This window comes from Peromyscus leucopus, chromosome 3 (genome assembly GCF_004664715.2).
Source record: "Peromyscus leucopus breed LL Stock chromosome 3, UCI_PerLeu_2.1, whole genome shotgun sequence".
NCBI classification, from domain to species: domain Eukaryota; kingdom Metazoa; phylum Chordata; class Mammalia; order Rodentia; family Cricetidae; genus Peromyscus; species Peromyscus leucopus.
In genome coordinates this window covers 137,251,198-137,274,987 of record NC_051065.1, presented here as the reverse complement: position 1 = coordinate 137,274,987, position 23,790 = coordinate 137,251,198, and the positions used below count along the sequence as shown (strand labels likewise).

The 23,790-nt window shown below is 43.3% G+C and overlaps 1 long non-coding RNA gene across 2 annotated transcripts in view; it reads right to left on the bottom strand.

The window, feature by feature from the left end:
- LOC119087651 overlaps nt 1–23,790 on the bottom strand; it is an 86,655-nt gene that overhangs the window by 47,205 nt on the left and 15,660 nt on the right. The window contains exon 1 of one of the 2 annotated variants that reach the window (XR_005091158.1): nt 15,668–15,840. The exons of the other annotated variant lie outside the window; for it this stretch is intronic. This is a non-coding gene — a long non-coding RNA (uncharacterized LOC119087651). Of the gene's footprint in view, nt 1–15,667; nt 15,841–23,790 lie in introns of those variants that run through there. 2 annotated transcript variants of the gene reach the window in all.

Here is a 23,790-nt window from a genome sequence, read left to right as displayed (position 1 = left end):
GGGAGAGAAGTCTAAACCAGACCCAAACAACTTGTTTTATTTAGTTGACTCAGCTCAGGGATAGAAAGGGGCCTCGTGTGTTCAGATGGGTAGAGAGGCTCAGGCCTGAGGAGCTTTCTGCCCCATGTGGCAGGGCAAAGGGCTGATGTCCCCATCAATGTGTGCTATGTTAATAAATTGCTGTTGCTGTTTGAACTCACTGAGAAGCTGCTCTGGGAATGGGGTTGTGCCCCCTGGCCCATTTCAAACTCAAGCATATTTGGCTCAAAGCCATCCAAGGTCTGGAAATGGGCTAGCCCCCCAACTCTGTTACAGAGAGGGAAGAGAATAGAAAATCAGTAAGGATGCTATGTCCTTGAGGACAGCTAGAAGATGAACCATTTCCAGCAGATGCTCCCATTGTTTATCCCATGAAATAAAGTTGCCTGCAGCAGGGAAAAGATGCAGAAAGTCAGCTCTGGGAAGTTCAGCCATGAAGAGGAAGCTCAGTCAAGAACCTGAACTACTGTCTCAGCTTCCCCAGTCAGCTTCTGCTAGGCATTTTAATTACCTGATTTGATAGTGTTTGGCTACCTATCTACCTGCTACCTGCTGTTTATTTTTTTAAGCGTGGATAGCTACACACTGAAGAAACTCAGCTCATTCAAAACCCAAAGTACGGCTGTTGTAGATCATCCAGACCATGCAGAATGCCCCTGTAAGTGACTGATCAGCTGGGGTCCCTGAGTAGGGGATTCTCAGTGTCCAGCATGCTTGACTATTCCTGAAATGCAAGTCTGTTTGCAGTCTTCTGTCTTTATATTCGTCACTTGGTATTCCATCCACAAGGAGGTCTTTCTAAGCATTCTCACCACCTCCACCACAAACTTTCTACATCTCCTTTCATGTGAGATAATCACCTTTGGTGCTTCCTCTGTCGGTTGTACTACATATGCAACCATTGCACTCATGTAGACGATGCCAACTGTAAACCCCCATATAGGCTATGAATCACGCCTTTCTTATTCATCACTCTACCCGTAATTACCAGCATTGAATTTTACCTTCAAAAGTATCTGTTGAGTAAAAGATGACTGTACCAGGTAGAAAGTGTCCCTTAAATTCATGTGCACTCAGAATCTAGAATGTGACTTTCTGTAGAAATAGAGTCTGCAGATATAATTAGTTAAAATGAAGTCATACCAGGTTTCGGGACTTCCTCAGTCTAGGGACTGATACCCTTATAAGAAAGATGTATCAGCACACACAAGGAAATTCGTGTCAACAAAAGAGGCAGCAGTCTTGAGAGCGCATGCATAAGCTAGGGAATGTCAAGGGTATGGTGATATTTTATTTGTACTGAAATGTGATTTTATTTGTATGTTAATAAATAAAGTTGCCTGGGGGTCAGAGCTAACAGCAAGCCATAGCAGAAGTTGGGCGGTGGTGGCACACATCTTTAATCCAGATAACATGACAGACAGATCTCTGTGTGTTCAAGGATACAGCCAGCATGGAGACACATGCCTTTAATCTCAATACCAACCATAGAAGACCTGGAGGTCTGTATATACAGGCAGTGACGAGGAGGTCATGTGGTTGGGTTTACAACCAATGAGAAGGCAAAACAGAAAGTCAATAAAAGGACAGACACACAGGAAGTAGGTCTCTTTCTGAGGGGAAGGACGACAGCAGCAGCAAAGGGTAAGAAAGGGTTTTTAGCTCTTAGTTACTACTCTGACCTCTTGGGCTTTTAACTCTGCATTTGGCTCTGTGCTTCTTATTTAATAAGAATTACATCTACACAAGGATCCTGGTCACAATTAGAAGCTAGAAAACAAGCAAGGAATGGACTCTTCAGTGTATTCATTAAGACCCAAACATACCAGTGACTTGATTTTGAACTTCTGGCTTCCAGAATTTGAGTACTAAATTTTTTTGTATTAAGTCACCCAGTTTGTGGTAATCTGAGCATCCCTGGCAAGATAATGTAATAGGCTATTTGTATTAAGTATAAAGATCAGTACAAAGGATCACCTTTCTATCCATTAATTATTACTCTTTGTGCTTGTTCTAGCATGCAAACTGTTGTCTATTTAGACCACCAAAATTGTCAAATGTCCTACTCCAAGCAGACAAAAAAATTACACAAGCCCATGTTAGACTTTACAACTGCACTTGACCAGTAAAGTACCAAAATAAGGTTGACATCATTGAAGAGAAATGAAGAGTCAATTTCTTTCCAGTTTCATGGTTTGCCTTCTAAAATGGAAGTTCCATCCAAAATTCTTTCCCTCCCATGGTCACAAGATGCCTTCTCATGGCTTTCTAGGATCCAGCTTTGTCCTCTATTATTGTTATTATTTATATGCACAAAAATACCACACCAAAGCTAGTACCTTGAAACCACAAAGTTATCTGTCAACTTGGTTGCTATGGATATGGAATCCTCCTAGGATTTGGTTGTGGGATTCTGGTGAGATCATTTCTTATAAGGTTGCAATCATATGTCAATCAAAGCTGCAGACACTGAAGACTATACCAGAGCTAGAAGGCCCTCCTCCAAATGAGGTTCATGTGCAAGTTGATGCCTGCCTATGTGGACTTCCTGGTGTCTCCAGCATCTCTATGACACAGCATCTGGCTATTCCCAGAGCAGGAACATAAGGACAAAGCTGCAATATCTTTTAGTCATCAAGAACAAGGCAGATGCCGCTGGCGAGATGGCTCAGAGGTTAAGAGCACCGACTGCTCTTCCACAGGTCCTGAGTTCAATTCCCAGCACCCACATGGTGACTCACAACCATCTGTAATGAGATCTGGCACCCACTTCTGTATACATAATAAATAAATAAATCTTTAAAAAAAAAAAAAAAAAAAAAAAAAAAAAGCCAGATGCCTTAGTGGCTAAAGGTACATGCTGTCAAGCCTGGTGACCTGCCTTCAATTCCCCAAACCCAAACATCGAAAGGAAAAAAAAACAGCTCCCTCAAGTTGTACTCTGGCTAACAGGTATGCACAGACATGTGCAGTCATTCTCTCCCCCCAACTTGGAAATAAATGTAAAAAGAAAAACCATTGAAGTCACACATCATAGTGGAATGTGGTGCACACCTATAACCCAGGAACAGCTCTAGTAGGCGAGGAAGAAAGATTGTGAATTTAAGACCAGCCTGAGCTACATAATGAAACTTTGTCTTTAAAACAATGTAAGTCACACATCATTACTTCTACAGTATCCTAGTTTCCACATAGATCGGCCCTGATTCAACATAGTTTGCCCTAGGCCATGGAAACTGAGACATCATCTTAGGTTCTGGCTACCATGTCTATGGCCCAAAGAAGAAGAATTTGTTTTCCTCTAGAAGCCTCCAGAAAACTTGCTTCCTGCCAAGCTGGCCCATCTTCAAACTAGAAATTATAGTTAGAGTTTGAGGCTAAGAAATAGGGTCTGAACCACAGACCCCATCATTTGGGCTGCGTGAAACACAAGCATGCGGATACTTAAGTGCAAATCTGGGTAGATTCTAGAAAAGGGGAGACGTGTTTTGGTGTGGGGGCAACCAGAACATAATGCTCATTAAACCGAGAAACTTGATTCCTGGAACTGCTATTTAAGTAACAATCCTAGTGTGTTTATCCAGATAAATAAAAACTTTAGAAGAGGGGCTGGAGAGACAGCTCAGCTGCTCTTTTTTTTTTTTTAAATTCTTTTTTTGTTTGTTTGTTTTATTTTATAATATAATTTAATTCTACATATTAGCCACGGATTCTCTTGTTCTCCCCCCTCCCGCCCCCCCCCCACCGCCTTGCCCCCCCCATTCCCATCTCCTCCAGGGCAAGACTCCCCCGAATATTGAGATCAACCTGGTAGACTCAGTCCAGGCAGGTCCAGTCCCTTCTCCCAGCTGAGCCAAGCGTCCCTGCATAAGCCCCAGGTTTCAAACAGCCAACTCATGTACTGAGCACAGGACCCGGTCCCAATGCCTGGATGCCTCCCAAACAGATCAAGCCAATCAACTGTCTCACCTATTCAGAGGGACTGATCCATTTGGGGGCCCTCAGCCATTGGTTTATAGTTCATGTGTTTCCATTCATTTGGCTATTTGTCCCTGTGCTTTATCCAACCTTGGTCTCAACAATTCTCACTCATATAAACCCTCCTCTTTCTTGCCAATTGGACTCCCGGAGCTCCACCCGGGGCCTAGCCCTGGATCTCTGCATCTGGTTCCCTCAGTCATTGGATGGGGTTTCTAGCATGACAATTAGGGTGTTTGGCCATCCTATCACCAGAGTAGATCAGTTCAGGCTGTCTCTAGACCATTGCCAGCAGTCTATTGTGGGGGCACCTTTGTGGATTTATGTGGGCCTCTCTAGCACTTTGCTTCTTCCTATTCTCATGTGATCTTCATCTACCATGGTCTCCTGTTCCTTGTTCTCCCTCTCTGTTCTTGATCCAGCTGGGATCTCCCACTCCCCCAAGCTCAGCTGCTCTTGAAGAGAACCCAGAGCTGATTCCCAATACCCACATGGTGTTCACAATCAGTCATAACTCCAGTTCCAGGGAATCCAATGCCCTCTTCTGAACTTCTCTACACCAAGCATACACATGGTACACATTCATACATTTAGATAAAACACTCACACATAAAATAAAATAAATTATTTTTAATTTAAAAATAACTTTAAAAGAAAAAAATCATAATACTGTTATTGTAGCTTTAAAGTTTAGCATTTGGGGGCTGACAACATGACTCAGCAGGTCCACCAATTTCCTGAAGACCTGAGTTGGATCCCTGGGGCCCACAGTAGTAGGAAAGGACTGAGTCACAATTATTTTCCTCTGACCTCCACACACACTCACTGTGGCACACCCACATTCACACACACACTGCACACACATGCATTCAACAGAAGAATACTTTTTAATTAAAAAATTACCATTTTGTAAATCATTCAATGCCCATAATTACTTGATCACCCTATGTGTTCACATTGGTTTAATTCATTCTTAAATAGAATCCATGCCTATATCCCCAACACTTGAGAGAGTAAGGCAGGAGAATTGTCATGATTTTGAGGCCAGTCTGGGCTACAGAGTGAGACCCTGTCTTGAAAAATGGGGCTTGGAGTCTGCAGAGATGGTCCAGCAGGTATGAATACAAACTGCTCTCACAGATGACCTGGGTTCGGTTTGCAACACTAAGAGATCCATTGCCTTCTTCTGAACGTGGTGGGTACTGCATTCATACATGCATGGACTCACAGACAGACGTATACACTGTCACAGAATTCAAAAAATTGTTCATCTAAAACATAAAAATAAAGCAAAACTAAAACAAGGTTCAAGTCTCACCTACAACTATATGTCTCAGGCCTATATTTTTCAACCCCAACTTACTAAAGAAAGCAAGTCAACCCTGTAGCATGTCTCTGGGTTCTGCAGACTGCATCCCCTATTGACCATGTTCTCAGTCTCCTGTATGGCCAGTCAACAGGCCAAACCACCGGCTCCATTGGACCCAAGTTTGGCTTTTTTGGTTGGTTGGTTGGTTGGTTGGTTGGTTGGTTGGTTGGTTGGTTGATTGATTGGTTGATTGGTTAATTGGTTGGTTGTGGAGTGAGTATAACACACACACACACACACAGAGAGAGAGAGAGAGAGAGAGAGAGAGAGAGAGAGAGAGAGAGAGAGAGAGATTGTTTCATTTTGTATGTTGCTTCCTGCTAAGAATACTTCATACGTGATGCTGTTTATGGCAACCTGTGTTGTAAAAGATTGCTATTTTCCAAGCATGCTCTCTCTAAGTTCCTGGAATTGACAGCAGACAGCTTATGTGGGGAGGAGAAAAGTGTGAGTTGTGGTTATGAAACTCCTGTATACGTCAGATCCAACTGGCAAGATATTGGAACACATTGCTGGCCCCACACCAGAGGTTTGACTCAGTGGATGAGAGGTAACACTGGAGAATTTGACGTTTGGTGAGTTCCTGCAACATACACCTTACACACCATCGTTTCAGGAGACAGTGCATGGTATTGGAGTACCTTAGATGGAGTTCTGATTTTGCAAGTGCCAGATGAACAGTCTTGGGAAACTCCATACAATAAACTTCTCCAAGCCCCAATTTCATCTGTAAAGTGGGGCCCAGAATACCTCACATCTAGGAGAGGGGAAAGGGCAAATGCCTTAGCATGGGGCCTTGCTTCTGCTTGGCATGTTTATGACATTAAACATTTGCCATTTTTGTTTTTAAGTTTTTAGTTACACAAAAATGGTACATGGTAATGTGTTTCCTTGTGACATTTTCATATCTACTGTACTTAGCTCACATTTGTACCCTCTTCCTTGTCTCTCTACCCCTACCCGCTGGCATCACTCCAAATACACATCTTTCTTCTTTCGTGATCTCTGTGTGTGTGTCTCTGTGTGTGTGTATCTGTGTCTGTGTGTGTCTATCTGTGTGTGTCTGTCTGTCTGTGTTTGTGTATCTGTGTGTGTCTGTCTGTGTTTGTGTATCTGTGTCTGTGTGAGTCTGTGTGTGTGTATCTGTGTGTGTTTGTCTGTCTGTTTGTGTATGTATGTGTGTGTATCTGTGTGTGTCTGTCTGTCTGTCTGTGTTTGTGTATCTGTGTGTGTGTGTCTGTGTGTGTCTGTGTGTGTGTCTATCTGTGTGTGTGTGTCTGTCTGTCTGTCTGTGTTTGTGTATCTCTGTGTGTGTGTGTGTGTGTGTGTGTGTGTGTGTGATGCATACACATCACTACACCTGCAGAGGCCACAGCAGGATGTCAAGATATCTGGTGCCTTTCTCTTGGCTTCTCACTTTAATGCCCTGAGGTAGGGCTCTCACTAAACTGGAAGCTCACCATTTCACCTCAGCTAGTCTGGCTGGCGTTTGAGTTCTCAGTATCTGCCTGTCTCAGTCCTCCTGTGTTGGGGTTACAGACACACATAGCCATGCCTGACTTTGTGTGGGTGCTGAGGATTCAAATTCAGGTACTTATGCTTACAGAATAAGCACCTGTTCTGGTGTTTTCTGTTTTTGTTTTTGTTTGTTTGGTTTTTTTGTCAACTTGACACAAGCTAGAGTTATTTAGGAAAAGGATCTTCAGTTCAGAAAGGGTCTCCATCACATTGTCTATAGACAAGTTTGTAGGGCATTTTCTTGTTTAATGATTGATGTGGGAGGGCCAAGCCCACTGTGGGTGGTGTCACCCCTAGGCAAGTGGTCTTGGGAGGTATAATATAATAAAGCAGACTGGGCAAGCCATGAGTAGCAAGCCTATAGGCAGAATTACTCTATGACTTCTGCTTCAATTCCTGGTTCCAGGTTCCTGCCTTGACTTCCCTGTGACCTCAGATATGTTAGCTAAACAAACCTTTCTTTGCCAAGCTGGTTTTGGTCAATGTTTTATGACATCAGTAGAAACCCTAACTAATATAGCACCTTTACCCATGAGTCATTCCCCTCGCCCCAAATTCACTGTTCTCTATAACTTAATAAAACTCCATTTTATACATGTAGCCCAGTTTCTTTTCCATTCTTTATCAGCAGGTAGTTCTAGTCTGGTTCTTCCCTCGCTATTGTGAACAATATCACAATAAGCATGGTTGTGCAAGTACCTATTAGATCCTTCATAGGACATACCCAGGTGTGACGTAGATGGAAATCTACTTTAAACTTTTCAGGCAAGTCCCACATTGGTTTCCATAATGCAGCAAGTTACATTTCCCCAGCAGTGTATAAGAACCCCTCTTTCTCCACATCTCAGCCAACATTTGTGCTTGTTTCCTTTCTTGATAATGGCCATTCTAAATGTGGTAAAAGAGATGCATGCTACAATTTTAATTTGCATTTCCTTGATGGCTAAGGATGTTAAACATTTTGTCATATATCTACTGTATATATTCATTCTTTTCTTTGGAGAATTGTCTATTCAATTCATTACCTCTTTGTTGATTAGGTAATTCGGTTTGGGGCTCTTAATCTTTTTTCAGTTCTTTATAGATCCTAGATATTAATACCTTACCAGCCATATAGTTGATGGGAGATTTTTTTTTCCACATTCTGAATTTTGTCTTTTCTTTTGAAAAGAATTTATTTTAGTATTTTTAATTATATGTATGTGCATGATCTGTGTGTGGGCTTATGCAGGGGAGTGCAGATATCTTAAATGGTTGGAGGTATCAGATCCACCAACACCCCCTCCTACCCTGAGCTGCCTGACATGGAAGGGGGGACTTGAACTGGGGTCCTCTGCAAGAGCAGCACACGTCTTTAATTTCTGAGCCACCGCTTCAGCCCCTGTGAACTGTTACTCACTCTAGTCATCATTTCTTCACTCTGCAGAAGGTTTTCATCTCCTGCCATCTCCCTGGTCATTTCCTCTGATGATTTCCTCTGCTGCCAGAGCCCCTTAGAAAGTCTCACCTGTGTGTCTGTGTCCTGAAGTGTTTCCCTGTATTTTTCCCCTGGCATTTTCAGAATTTTCAGATCTTTGATTGAGGACAGGGAGTTTGGCAGGGGTAGGAAGGAGATAAGAGAAGGTAGGGGTGAGATTAATCAGAATGCATTGTATTCATGTATGAAACTGTCAAAGAAAAGTTAGTATCTTTAAAAGAGTCTATAACATTAATGAAAATGGGGGGGGGTAGTGTGATTCATTTTGAATTGATTTTTGTACAAGGTGAGAGACAAGGGTCTAGTTTCATTCTTTGACACCTGAAAGTCCAGTTTTCCCAGCATCATTTGTTGAGCAGGCTGTCTTGTCTCTACTGTGTTCTTTTTATAATGTCAAATATTAGGTAGTTGTAATTGTTCATTTCTGGGTTTTCTGTTTTGTGCAGTTAATTGTTTTTGTAGCAATGGGCTTTGTCAATAGTCAGTATCCAATAAATGACGGTAATATCAATTTTTCTAATTCTTACTGTTGATATTATGTGGTGAGGGCATAGGAAACTATTGCACTGTAGTGGTCCTGAAGAATCTTTCTGCCTAGAGTAAACGTCTCTGATCCTGTAAAGCTGCAGTGGACCACACACTTGGAGTAGGAAAAGGAGTCTCAAATGCTGTACAGAGGTGTTCGTGCTACTCAAAAGTTAACATGGACACTTACCAGAGAGTCTTTATAGAAGACATGGGACTGTATTCCTTACCCAGTAACACCAACATCAGGTCTCCTTGTTTTCAAATCTAACCTGATTGGGCCAGATGACACCATCACACATGGGGGGGGGGCATCTTACAGCACTTGGGAAGTGGAAGCAGGAGGATCAGAAGTTCAAGATCATCCTTAACTACATAGAGTGTTCTAGACCAGCCTGGAATACCTAAGACCTTGTATCAAAAAAAGGAAATAAAGTATATGAATATGATTTACAATGTATAGCACCTGGAAGCAAGGCTCCCACCAGCCATTTCAATTGTTTTTTACTGAGTTAGTTCCTAATCAAAAGCCTGATTTTGATTATTAAAGTTTAAAATGGACTCCAAGAACTGTAACTCTTTTCAGTCCCTAGGACCACCTAAACCAGGCTAGTGACAGTCATCACTAAGCCCTGCACTGCACAGGTAGAGAGGGAAAGGCCAGGGTTTTAAGATCACACAGCACAATTTCAATTGAAAGCAGCTAGGACATGTGAGACCTGATTTTGGGGGTGGTAATTTTCAGCCCAGCTTGATGGCTCAGACCTATAAGCTTCTCAGGAGACTAAGGCAGGAGAATTATGAGTTCAAAGCTTGCCTGGGATAACATAGATCCTGTCGTATATTTGTTAGAACTTTAAGCAATATGTCCTTTCACTAGGAAACTGTACACCTGGATATTATTCTATCCTTTACAGAAATGTCTCCAGAAAATGTGTTTTAATACTGTGCCTTTATTTTCTATCAAAAATGAGTTTACATGATACAAAAAAAAAACACTTTATTTTGTTAAATATATAGTCACTATCTTGGCCAACACCCCTGGAAATTCACATTTTTTTCCTTAGGGTTGAACTCCAGAAACACATTTTCTGCTGCTCTTCTTCACATTAGGAGTCAGACCTGTGTGACCTCATATGATTCATTCTGGGGCCTGGCTAAAAGGAAGCCCAGAATTACGTCTTGTTGCTAAAAAAGCAGACATTTTCACCAAGTGTGGTGTGTGTGACTTTAATCCCAGCACTCAGAAGGTAAAAGGCAGTCCTAACTCTAGTTTGAGGGCAGTCTGGTCTATACAATGATTTCTAGTCACTGCACAGACACATATCATCTATGCAAGATCTAGGATGAGTCTGGAAGCTCAAATGTAGGTCATGAAGCCCTCTGGGGCAGGGAAGGGACACACCTACACCCAGACCATAACTTTTTGCCCAGCTCTGTCTTCAGCAAGTCAAAACCACAAATGATTGTTTATCTGTTCAGTGAAAACTCTGACCCTCAAAGACTCACAATCTCCTCCAATGCTACATAGTTAAACCCAGCCTGGAAATTAAAAAAAAAATTCCTCTGCCCAGGTTTGTAGGCACAATTATTCAATGCCTTTCATTCCTTGGTCTTTACTGGTATTTTTCTTCTGGGGTTTTAAAGAATTACAGTACACTGTCTCAAATCATGTTTTAGAAACAAAGTAAAAATAATAAATGTGTGAATGAGCAAAGCTACCCAAGATTATGTTTTTAGTTCATTTGTTATTGTTAATATTTTGCCAAAGTGCCCAGAAAGTTTTTTTAGTTGAAGACATAATCCTCAAATTAGTTTTAGGCTTACAAAATATAAATCAAGATTCCAATAGTTAGTTAGTGTGCCTTATATTACAAATTCTCCTGACGGTGCTTTTATTAGGGTTTAATCAGAGAGCATTGTAAGGCTTTCTAATCTGAGTTCTAAGCATTTGACATTATTAAACAGCTGAATGAGAGGGAGGAGAAGAGTTGCAAAGCAGAAATACTTTTATTTTTAAATTGAATAACATTATAAATGCAATAACGCTGAGTGCTAAGAAGCATTAGGCAATGCTGTTGGCCTCTGCTTCATAAAGCAGAGGTGAAAATGGGGAGCATTTCTGAGAAGCCAAGAGTTAAGGGTCTGGTGCCTCACACAGGGTGAGTCCTGGGAATCACAGAGAGATTCCTAGGTACCAGTGAAAGACAATGTAAAAGTCGTATTGCTGATGCCTGGCCTTACCCAGTGTGACAGGCTAATCGTGAGCCAGTCACAGCACAGACACACATCATCTACAGAAGCCCTAGGATGTGTCTGGAAGTTTGGATGTGAGTCTTGAAGAACCTTGAATGACCACAGCCAGCCCAAGACTTTTCATCCAGCTCTGTCTTCAGTGACAACCACAAATGACTGTTGGTTGCTCAATGACCACTCCATTCCTCAAAGACACACAATCCCTTCCTGAGACCTTATATCTACGTCTGTCACAAGTGCCCTAAATGAGGATGCCAACTCATCAACCACCACAAAAGGCAACAAACATATCTTTTACGACAGAAAGAGACCCACCACTGTCCACCCATCCTTGTTTACATTGTCTGAATCTCAAGCTCCATTTGAGAATTTAAAGAAGAAAAAACACTCAAAAAATTCATTTTAATACTTCCATCCAAAATTAAACATTGATCCAAGGAGCTATTGGCAATCAGTGGTTGCCAGTGGCCGGGGGGGGGGGGGGTCCTTTTTCTTCTGTGGTTTAGGACACTAGCAAGTTGTCTATGCCCCAGAAAATAAACAGAAGCACCATAGGGAGAGAAAATGAAAGTAAAGTATTTGGGATGCACTGTGCGGCAGACCAGAAAACCAAAACCCAGTTTTTAAAAAACCAGTAGCCTGGTGAAGTTCGGTTAGTAGAGGGCTTGCCTGGCATGCAGGAAGCCGTGGAAGGGCTGCCACCTGTAACCAACTGCAGCACCCTGGCTGTGGGAGCAGGAGGAGCCAGTGCTCATCGCTGGTACACCAGAAGGCCCTGGCTTGTGTTCATTTGTATCTGGGCCACTCTGCTGTAGTTATGAGAGGTTTGGGTGGAGTCTACAGGGTCTCTTATGTGTAAACGGCATTGGCATATGGAGACACTTTAGCTCCTTTTCCTAAGTGTATCCCTTTTATTTACATCTCTCCTCATACTGTATAGTTACATCTTCAAACAACAGCACTAATTAGAGGGAGGGGCGTTAATACCATTTTGTTAAAGAAGACACAAAGTTAGAAGGAGATGGTGGAGAGTGCCAGGGAGAGTTAGAGGGAAGTGCTGGTAGATAGAAATGACCAATATACTTGGTATAAATGTACGAAACTTTCAAAGGAATGAAAAATTAAAATAAAGAAAGAAAATTTCAAAGTTCAAGGGAAGCTCCAGTTTGAGGCCAGCCTTGGCTGGGAGACCCTATCTCAAAAAAGAAAACAAACAAATGAAAGCCTGTAGCCAACTTCAGTGTGGTGAGGAGGCAGCCAGCACCCACCCTCTGCCTGGCAAAGGGAACACATGAGCCTTCCCAGCTCGGCTGTATAAGACAATTGATAAACGGCCTTATTAATAAGTAAAACTCAGAGCCAAATATTGGGGTGAAAACTGAGAGATCAGGGAAGCAGAAAGAAGCCATCCACATTCTTACTGCTTGAAATCCTCAGCCAAAAAGAGAACTACTTCCTGGATACCCACACCTATAGCCTTTCTGTTCTGCCAACTCATTTCCTCTCCACTCAGCTACATCACTTCCTCTTTCTGGCCAGCTCTATCACTTCCTGTCTGTCTGTACACATCTCCAGGCCTCCATGGTAAGTACCGGGATTAAAGGCTTGTGTGCCATCACGCCTAGCTCTGTTCCCAGTGTGGTCTTGAACTCACAGAGATCTGGATGACTCTCTGCCTCCCAAATGCTAGGATTAAAAGCATGTGCTACCATTGCCTGACTTCTATGTTTAATATAGTGGCTGGCTTTTTTCCTCTGATCTCCAAGTAAGCTTTATTTACCAGAGCACAAATAAAATATCACCACACACCTGAGCTGGGTGGTAAAGTGAGCCCTCTGGAGAGAGCAGTAGCTTCCAGCCTGGAGCTGGAGTAGAGAAACATAAGGAGGACAAGAGCAGAGTGAGAAGTCAAAGCTGGAGCTCGCTGGAGGCTTGCAGCAGCTGTGGCTCAGAGCACCAGGTTAGGCAGGCAGTCCTCTGTTCCAAGCCATACTTCCACTTCCAACCCAAACGCAGCTTCAGCCGACCAGGCATTTGCTTGCTCCTAGCTCTCTCTGCTGAAGATGAATCTTGTAAAGTGTCAGCAGAAGCAAGGCAAATTGTAGCCCTTTCATGGAGATGTCTGGATTTCAAAGGAATCCTCTCGAGACCTAAGATGTTTTCCAGGTTCCAGTGAGTAAGGGTTAGTTAGAATTTATTGCCACCTGTGAGAGAGATGTTCCAAGTGCGCTCTGGGGGAGGGGCTTTCAAATGGCTCTTCCCAAGCTTGGGACTACTCAAGACACAACAGGTAACTATGTGTGATAGGATTTTTCGTAAATATTATCCCCACTGGAAAAGAGAGTGTTTCATCTAATGATCAAGTTAGCATCAAGAGTTGGCTGGGCTAGGGCAGGAGGGGGGTGCTTGGGGATACTAACATCTGTTGCTCCTGCAGAGGACCTGCGGAGAGATTCCCGGCACCCACAGGATGGCTCACAAACATTTGTACCAGAAGTCCTAGTGGACCTGACATCCTTATCCAGCCTCCACGGGCACCAGGCAGGAAAGTGGTACACAAGACGTACACGTCGGCAAAACACCCATACACTGGGGCTGGAGAGATGGCTCAGTGGTTAAGAGCACTGACTGCTCTTCAGAGGTCCTGAGTTCAATTCCCAGCAACCACATGGTGGCTCACAACCACCCATAGTGAAATCTGGTGCTCTCTTCTGGCATGCAAGGACACTGTATACATAATAAATAAATCTAAAATAATAATAATAAAAAACACCCATACACATAAAACAAGTTAAAATTAATATAGTTAATTAAAAATAAATAATTTTTAAAAGAGAGCCTGTCTCCAAAAACCACACAAGAACAAAAAGAGTTGTTGGTTCTCTTTGACAAATATCCAAGGACATCTTCTTGGGAACTTTAGCATGAAATCCCAGAGCACACAAAAGTGAGTGAGACACAAGGCCATCCTCAAGGGAGACAGACACACAGACAGTAATTTAACCTAGCCGTGTTTTGATGGCTGTGGGCGCTTGTGCCATCAGCCAAGACAGAGTGGTGGATGAGGCTGCTGCAAGCATCAGTCACCACAGACAAGAGGTCTTCATTCTAGAGGGGCTGAGGTCTCACCCAAGCTACATTCCACAAGGCAAGAAAGGGAGAAAGGGTGAGGTATGTAAATTAAGTCTATCCTATAGCCAAGATTTTTGCTACTTAAACTAGAATTCATTTCAGTTGCAGACTTATTAACTATATCACAAAAACAAGAAGTAAATAGAGCACAGACAATGAGCATGCTAACATTCAAACACTAGTGCCAGCAAAATCTTGGCTATTGACTATGTTTAGGGTTAGAGCTAAGTAAGGAACCAGAAAGTGAACAGAAAGAGGAAATTGTGATATGGCAGGAAAGGCCAATGCATGAAGCCAAGGCAGTGACACATAAGGCAGGACCAGGGGCAGGGGACTTATTACCAGACTACTTGAATTGCTGTCTGTGCATTTGCCTATTCCTCCATCTGGACTGGCCATACATTCAACCATCCATTCATCCACCCATCTATCCATCCATTCAACATTCCATTCATCCACCCAGCCATCCATCCATTCAACCACCCATTCATCTACCTATTCACCCATCTGGACTGGCCACCAATTCATCTACCCATTCATCTGCCTGACTCAGTCTTATCCTTCACCTATAAAGCCTTCCCAACCTCACATCTCCCATTGGCTTAAATGCTGGGGCTCAGCCTTCACACACCTCCCTTCTGGCGTTCAACTTGATCCTGAGGCTCACCTCAACTCTGACCTTGCAGCTTGACTCCACAGCTGCAGCTGTATCAGACCTCCAGCAAGGTCCTTGTCCAGTATCTTCCCAGATACCCTACATATCCCTGTCACCCTTCTACTTGGACTCTTGGGAACTCCTTGAACTCTATTTTGACCTCTTTAACCCCCAGTGGTATTCTGTAACCTACACATTTATAGTTACCGTGTGATATAAATGTGTGATCTACTTATTATACAGTTACAATCATAATAAAGGAATCTGAGTTTGCCTTGGCCAGCTACCTAGGGAAATTTCATCTACTTGGCAAATTATAGCCAACAAAACCAACGTCCCTTACAAATTTATCACCATTCAATAAATTCTGACATTGTGGAAAGGCAAAAATGTGTCTATCCTTGTTTCTGGTATAGCACCTTCACAACACATGCATAGTTTTTATTTGAGATAGTTAAGAGTTAACACACATTGAGTTTAGGACTGAATCTGAAGGAAGCTAACATGATATCACATCGAATAGGGAGATAAACCAACATCTTTTCCCATGATGCTCTGTGCTGACTCCCAGGTGGAGTGACTTCACAGGTAAAGAAATCAAATCCAAATGGATTTAGTGACTTGCTTAAACTTGTACAAGCAAGTCTTGAACCTTTGTGGTAACCTACGGAAAGTGATTCTTTAAATCATCTTTTTCTCAGTCTCGGGCTTCACTGACCTTGAGAGAATTAGATGAATGGAGATTTAAAGGAGCAGGGTCGTCCCTCCAGGGCAAACTGCAGTGGTGTACTTCACTCAGGCCTCTCCAGTCAAGGTGAGCTCTCTATGGTAACTCGTACTTAGCAATATATTCAAAAAGACACTTTGTCTTCTTTTTTATTGAAGCATAACCTGTAGGTTGTGGGGAATATAAAATGCTTTAATTTATTAATGTAATTAGCAACCCAAAATGTGAAAATTATAACAAAATTAGTAAACATCTGACTTAGAAAAAAGTCCAGGGCAGAATTAAAGACTGAAGGAATGAAGAAAATCCTCTGAAGGAAATTCAGTGGTCTCTGGCAAACTCAGACTCTACCCTCTGAAACTATAATCTGGACCTGGGAATTCATCCTATGAAAGTGGCTTTGTCTCATAAGAACAGTCCGTGAATTACCTTAGCAGTTCTTACCAGACCCCAGGAGACACCTCTTCTATTCTGCTTTGGGTGTAACTTAGTTGTCAGGTCAAGAAATTTAAATTTTATTTTCATAATTGTTGAGAGGTTTTCTTTGTTTTTGTTTTTTGACTCAGTCTAGCTATTTAGAATAAGAATTGAGGTTTCAGAGGCAAACATTATGTCAACAGTCACCTGTGTATATCAGCACATAGCAATTGAGCAGTGCTGGAGTCTGTGACCTTCACAGACACTATGTCCTCTGAATTGGAGGGGTGGACACCAGGTTACTGATCTATCATCGTACTAGCCTGCATGTGTTCAATAACATCGCATTTTTATCTCAGAAGCTGAGCAGGGTTGGCCCTCTTAAGTTCTTGGATAGGAGGCAGTCAAGGAATGCAGGGTTCTTGGATGACGAAGGAAAGGGGGTTGGTGCTTAGCAGGACTTGACCGACTAGAAACTAATGGTATTTCCATGCATGCTATGCTCAGTCATCTTTTCATTATTATATATAAAATACCTAAGGTGGGATGCTTTTAATGAAACAAAATGTCTTTTGCTCATTGTTACGGAGGAGGGAAAAATAAACAGCTCATGCAGCTTCTGAAAGGCCCCAGCCGCCCCACCTGAGTTAGAAACCCACATAAACACAACTTTATATGGTCTCTTTTCTTCATATAAAAAGAAACATGAGGGCTCCACACTAACTTACCAAAGGACTCACATCTAACTGCCTTGGCTGGACTGCGTGTCTACCCTCTTACTGCCGTCAACAGAAGACTTAAGAGCTGACACCAGGGTGTGGTGGTCCATGACTGTATCCCAGCACTTGGGAGACTTAGAATGAAGGATCAAGAGTTTGAAGACAACCTGAGCTACACAGTGAGTTTCAGGTCAGCCCGTATACATAGCAAGACCTATCTGAAAAGCAAAGAAGTCTTAATTATTTTAAGGCTCCTGCATAGTTCCAGGGGATAAATGGTATTCCAACAATAGCACTGACTTTCAGGGGCCCTGTTATGTGCTGGGGAACAGTTGGAGAGATGGATGTGGGCATTTTAAGATCAGTAAAGCCCCAGGTTCTTAATGTCTAACTCCATTGTCATGAAGTCACAATGCAGATACCAGATGCTCTGTATTTCTCCACTCAAGCGTTATGTCCATATTCAAGGAGGATCATGAGGAAGAAACTGTAGAGGTAAATAGAGCAGATTCTAGACAGCAGTGGGGAAGAATATTTGGTCTTGACTTGGGTTTGTGGGGAGGGGTTTTGAAACAGAGTCTCTCTGTGTTATCCTGGGTGTCCTGGAACTCACTATGTAGACCAGGATGGTCTTGAACTTGGGGAGTTTGCCTTGTCTCTGCCTCCCAAGTGCTGGGATTAAAGGTATATACCACCATGCCCAGTTTAAGAATATATATATATTTGTCCTAGCAGTGGTGGCATACTCTTTTAATCCTAGCACTCAGGAGGCAGAGACAGGTGGATCTCTGTGAGTCTGAGGCTATTGCTGGTCTGCAGAATGAGTTCCAGGACAGCCAAAGCTACACAATTCTCTCTCTCTCTCTCTCTCTCTCTCTCTCTCTCTCTCTCTCTCTCTCTCCTCTCTCTCTCTCCTCTCTCTCTCTCCCTCTCCCCTCCCCCCCCCTCTCCCTCTCCCCCTCTCCCTCTCCTTCTCTCTCTCCCTCTCCCAGTGATGGGGATTGAGTCTTGAACATACTTCCCATGAATTCTGTTACTAAACATCTCCACAGGAAGCACCTAAGGCTCATGATCCACTGTGGAAGAGGGGGCAGAACTACCATAAGATCCAGAAGATCAAGGAGCTTGCTGTAAGATTGTCTCCTAGTAATAGCAGAAGCTACAGCAATAATATCACCAGCATGACTGCCTAAATGTGAGCTGGACAAGGACAACATGAATAGACATGCCAAAGTAGACAAAGAAAAGCCCATGAGGCCTCAACCCTACACAAAGAACTACAGGCAACGGAGGTGAGGTGGGCACAGAAAAGGTGGTCCTCCCCAGGGAAGAGTACACACTAACCACTTGTCTGGTGCCCAAATGATCATCCCCTGGAAATATACATTGTCCTAGTTAGGGGTTTCTATTGCTGTGAAGAGACACCATGACCATGACAACTCTTACAAAGAAAACATTTAACTGAGGTGATTGATGGCTCACACTTTCAGAGGTTCAGTCTATTATCATCATGACAGGGAGCACGGCAGTGTGCAAGCAGATGTGGAACTGGCTACATCTTTATCTGAAAGAGGCTGGAAGTCGACTGACTGTCGCACCGAGTGAAGCTAGAGAAAGGAGACCTCAAAGCCCGCCCCCATGGTGACACACTTCCTCCAACAAGACATTTACTCCAACAAGGCCACACCTCCTAACAGTGCCACTCTCCTTGAGGGCCATTTTCTTTCAAACCACCACATTCCATTCCCTGGCCCCCAAAGGCTTGTGCCCATATCATAATGCAACAATGCATTCATTCAGTCCAACTTCAAAAGTCCCCATAATCTCATATAACAATCTCAAACTTATTTCAAAGTCCAAAGTTCAAATTCTCTTCTGAGATTCATGCAGTCTCTTAACTGTAATCCCCTGGAAAATTAAAATCAAAAAGCAAATCACATACTTCCAACATATACTGGCACAAGATATACATTACCATTCCAAAACACAGGGAAGGGAGCATAGAGAGGAAATACTGGACCAAAGCAAGACCAAAAACCAGCTGGGCAAACTCCAAACTCTGTATCTTCATGTCTGATGTCAAACACTCTTCAGGTCCCCAACTCCATTCAGCTTTGTTGACTGCAACACACGTCTTTCTCTTGGGCTGGCTCCACTCCCTGTTAGCAGCTCTCCTCAGTGGGTATCCCATGGCTCTGGCATCTCTAATATTTGGGCCTCCAAGGCAATCCAGACTTCAACTTCAAAACTTCACACAATGGTCACTCTACCAGGCCTCCATTCAGGGACCCCCCTGACACATGCCTGGCCTCAGCAGCTCTGTTCCGTAACTCTTCTTTTCTATCCTTAACTCTAAATCCAGAACCATGTGGCCAAAGCTGCCAAGTTCTGCCGCTTACTATTCAATTACATCTTCTCCAGCTTTCTGTCCTACACTGCCTAAGCTTGGCTGTCCTGAAGCTTGCTCTGTAGACCAAGCTGGCCTCAAACTGAGAGATCTGCCAGCCTCTGCCTTCCCAGTGCTGCTACTAAAGGTGTGAATCACCACACCCAGCTCTAAATATTTCTTTAGTTCCTTTTCACAAGTTGGAAACTTAGCTGGGTCAGATCTTGCCCTGTATTTCAGTCCTTATATTCCATTCTCAACCCATTTATCTCCTTGAATACAGGACTTAGCTCCATTCCACTTCCTAGTATTCTTTTTCTCCTCAAAACTTACATTTTGTAATTTACCCTGTTCAGTTTGCTCCTTTTCATTATAATTCTTCATTAGAGTCACTACTAATATCCACATGACAGAGTCTATACTAGGCTGTTTTGAGATTTCCTCTGCCAACAGAATTAACCCAAAACTCTTCACTTTAGCCTCAGGCAGACTCTTTGGACAAGGACAAAAAGGCAGCCACTCTCTTTACCAAAATACCAGAAGAACGATTTCTAGGCAACATACTAAAATTCTTCTCTGAAACCTCTTGAACCAGTTTCTGACATTTCAAATCATTATCAGTCGTCCATACCCCTACTAGTATGCTCCATTAAGTAGTGCTTAAAGTATTTCACTGCTTTCCTAACCCAAAGTACCAAAGTCCATATTACTCCAAACAAAAGCATGGTCAGGGCTATCACAGCAATGCCCCAGTTCTTGGTCCCAACTTCTGTCTTACTTAAGGTTTTTTTTTATTGTTAAGAAGAGACACCATGACCATGGCAACTCTTACAAAGAAAACATTTAATTGAGGTGGTGGCTTACAATTTCAGAGGTTCAGTCCATTATCATCATGATAGGGAGCATGGCAGCATGCAGGCAGATGTGGTGCTGGCTACAGAAAGCAGCAGGAAGTCGACTGACCATCACACTGAGTGAAACTTGAGAAAAGAGACAACAAAGTCTGCCCCCACAGTGACACACTTCCTCCAACAAGAACACACCTACTCCCCAACAAGGCCACACCTCCTAATAGTCCCACTCCCTTCTGGGGGCCATTTTCTTTCAAACCACCACACACATATAGGTAGCATTATAGGAAGTGAACATGCTATATTCAGGAATGTATACATCTATGCATGCCATAACAATTAATGAAAAAGAAGCCATGAATTTGAAGGAGAGCAGGGATGGGCATATGAGGGTTTGCAGGGGGAGAAAAGGAAGGATAATCTCAAAAATTAAAACCATTTTCTTAAAAAGAATATTTCAGTTGTACATATTTTTCAGTTCACTAGGTGGGCAAGTACACATCTCTGCAACTGGAAACCCCTCAAGCACTTTGAATTTATTATATTCCAAATTGCATCTATCAGTCAGAAAAACTAAGCAACTTAAATACAACTTAAGAAAGCAAGGGTTGGGAGCTGAAGAGATGGTTCCACAGTTAAAACTGAGTATTGAGTACCGCTCTTGCAGAGGACTGGAATTCAGTTACCAGCTACCTACCTACCTTGTGGGGCAGGTCACAACATCCATAAGTCCAGCGCCAGGAGATCCAACGCCCTGTTCTGGCCTCTGAACAGTCTCTCTCTCTCTCTCTCTCTCTCTCTCTCTCTCTCTCTCTCTCTCTCATCTCTATCTCACACACACACACTCTCTCTCTCACACACATACACACACACACACACACACATACACACACATACACACACACACACACACACACACACACACACACACACACATACACACACACACTTGAAAATTCTTTTAAATAAATTAGGAAAAGGGTTGTTTTGGCTGGCCGTTTGAAGGTATCTCACAGCCAGGAAGGCACAACAGCAGGAATGTGAAGCAGCTGGTCACATCACACCAGCAAACAGGAAGCAGAGAGGTGAGGGCTGGGGCTCAACACATTGTCTCCTGTTTATTAAGCCCAAGACCCCAGCCCGTGGACTGGTGCCACCTACATTTATGGTGGGTCTTTCCTTGTCAATTAACTTAGTCTCAAAACCCCTTCACAGATCCATCCACAAGTTTGTTTCCATGGTGATTCTAAATCTATCACACTGAAAATCAAGATCAGCCCTCATTGTATGTCATTTGTTCCCTCCTCGGTGTCGCCTCTTCCCGGAGTACTCTGTGACTGGCTGAATGCTGCCACCACCAACCTGCTCGAGCTAGAGGCCACGAACCAGCCTCATCTGTTCTCCTCTCCTCCTCCCCAAGCCCGATCAGTCCCTGCACTGTCTGTTCTCTCTCATGAACGAGGCTCCGAGCAGCGCCTCCCTTTCCTCTTCACTGTTTCAGTCCTGGTGCAGAGCCTGTTATCCCTGTCCTGGGTGGAGCGGGACGTTTGCAGTGCACAGGTGTTTTGGCCATGACCTTTGCCCATGTACCCAAGTCCTAGCAGGAAGCAGGTTGTCAACTCCAAGGCACTGACTGAAGACACTTAGTTGGTAGGGTTGTCACATGGATCTGGGCAGGGGACGGATGAAGGGGACAGATAAGGATGGTCCCCTTAATCTGTAGGAAGCAGTTAGTTATTGTACTCATTGGATCTGGCAGAACAGGAGGAAAAGAGAACTGGACCCCAGAATAAGTTGTAGCCATGGAAACTGGGTCACCTCTTCCCACCACAAAATAACGTGTGAGGTATCAACTGTGATTTATGCAATGCACACACACTTCAAAACAACATGTTATACTTGCAATTATGGGTAATTTTTACTTGTCAGGTTGAAGAATGAAAAATTAATAATGAATGAGAAAAGGAACCTCCTAGTAAAATGAGCTCAGGTAGAGTCATGGGCTACCCAAGGCCCAATCAGAGCGGGTCACAGACTTCCTGTCCTCTCTCTTCTGGTCCTCTGACCCTGCTAGTGGTACCCTACTTTGGGATAAACCTAACAAGAAACATAAAGTAAGAGTACCTCGATTGGAAATTTCTAGAAAATCAGCCTCCTGAGGCCAAGCTGCAGGTCTGTGGAGGAAAGGGAGCTTACCCACCAGAGACATCCCCCTGCACTCATTTGCACACCAAGTATTTTTAAGAGACCTCTGGGAAAGAAAAAAAATCCCTTCAGATTTGTTTTCCTGGCTGTTTTCCTGATCTTTCTGAATTGAATCCTGCCCAGCTGCATCTACTTCCTAATTGCAGCCATATATAACTCCTTAAAGCACAAATCTTTACAAGTTAAATCTCTGCAAGTTACTCCCCTGCTTATAAATCTGTCAACAGCTCCCCTTTATTCAGAGGACTGTGTCTCCTAATCTTTAAACTTGGAACCTGTTCCAACATGCCTTCATAGACCATCCCTGTCTCCAGCAACTTAGCCTCCAGGCTCGCTGACCTCCTCCTATGTCCCTAATTCATGGTTCCATGTTATCCTCTATCTGCAAACATCCACAGCAATACAACCAAGTGGACTCTCTTCCTAATGATGAGAACACTGGTTTTTGTGTCCTGCACAAAGCCAACAGGCATCCCTCCAACAGTATTAATGCTTTGTGTGATGTATTTGTCTCAATATTTAAACTGGAGGTTTTGGGGTGTTATGTAGGAGAATGTGTGTTCATGTGCATATGCCTGTGCACACATGTGTAAAGTGCACATGCACACTTGTGTACATGCAGAGACCCAATGTCAACAGCAGATGTCTTCTGACATCATTTTCCACCATTCTTTTTTTGCTGATTTATTCTTTTATTAGTCTGTCGTTATACATGTGTGGTGTGAATTAAAGTGTGTATGTGTAGGGGTGTACATGTGTGTCTGTGTATGTAGAGGCCCAAAGTTAACACTAGGGTATTTTCCTCATTTCCCTCACTACTCTATTTCTTGAAGAAGAATGTCTCACTGAATACAGGGCTCACCAATTCTGAGTAGTCTAGCTATCTGGCCTGCCCTGAGGTGCCCCCCTTCTCTGCTTCTGAAAGGCAGGGACTAACAGGAGCCCCCATACCTGCCCAGTTTTTACATGCCTTTGGGGAATCCAAACTCTTATCTTTCAGTCCTTTACCCACTGAGGCATCTCCACCCCTCCACTTTGTTTTTTGAGAAGAGGCCTCTCATTGAATATGGAGATGATTAATTTGGCTAGCCTGGCCCAACAACGAATGTCAATGATTACCTGCCTTGCCCCAACCCCCAGCACGGGGGTCACAGTGGCATATCACCAAGCATGTCTTTTAGATGGGTGTTAGTGACCTGAACTCGTCTTCTTCCTTGTGTGGCTGCTGACACTTTACTGGCTAAACCATCTCCCATTCCCCCACCCCCTTTAATGCAATCTATTTTTCCTTCAGAAAGGATCTTGTCTATGTAGCCCAGGCTGACCTCAAGCTTATGGCGATCCTGCTGCCCCAGACTCTCTAGTGCTGGGATTACAAGCGTGTGCCACCATCCCCAGCTGAAATTTCTTGACATTTGTGGTTATGGCTGATAGTTCTCTATCCCTGGTACCCACCTCAATGACCAACATATGACAGAGGCCCGGTGACTGTCCTCCTGCCCTGAATCCCTCCTCTAGGTAACAACCACAGAACAC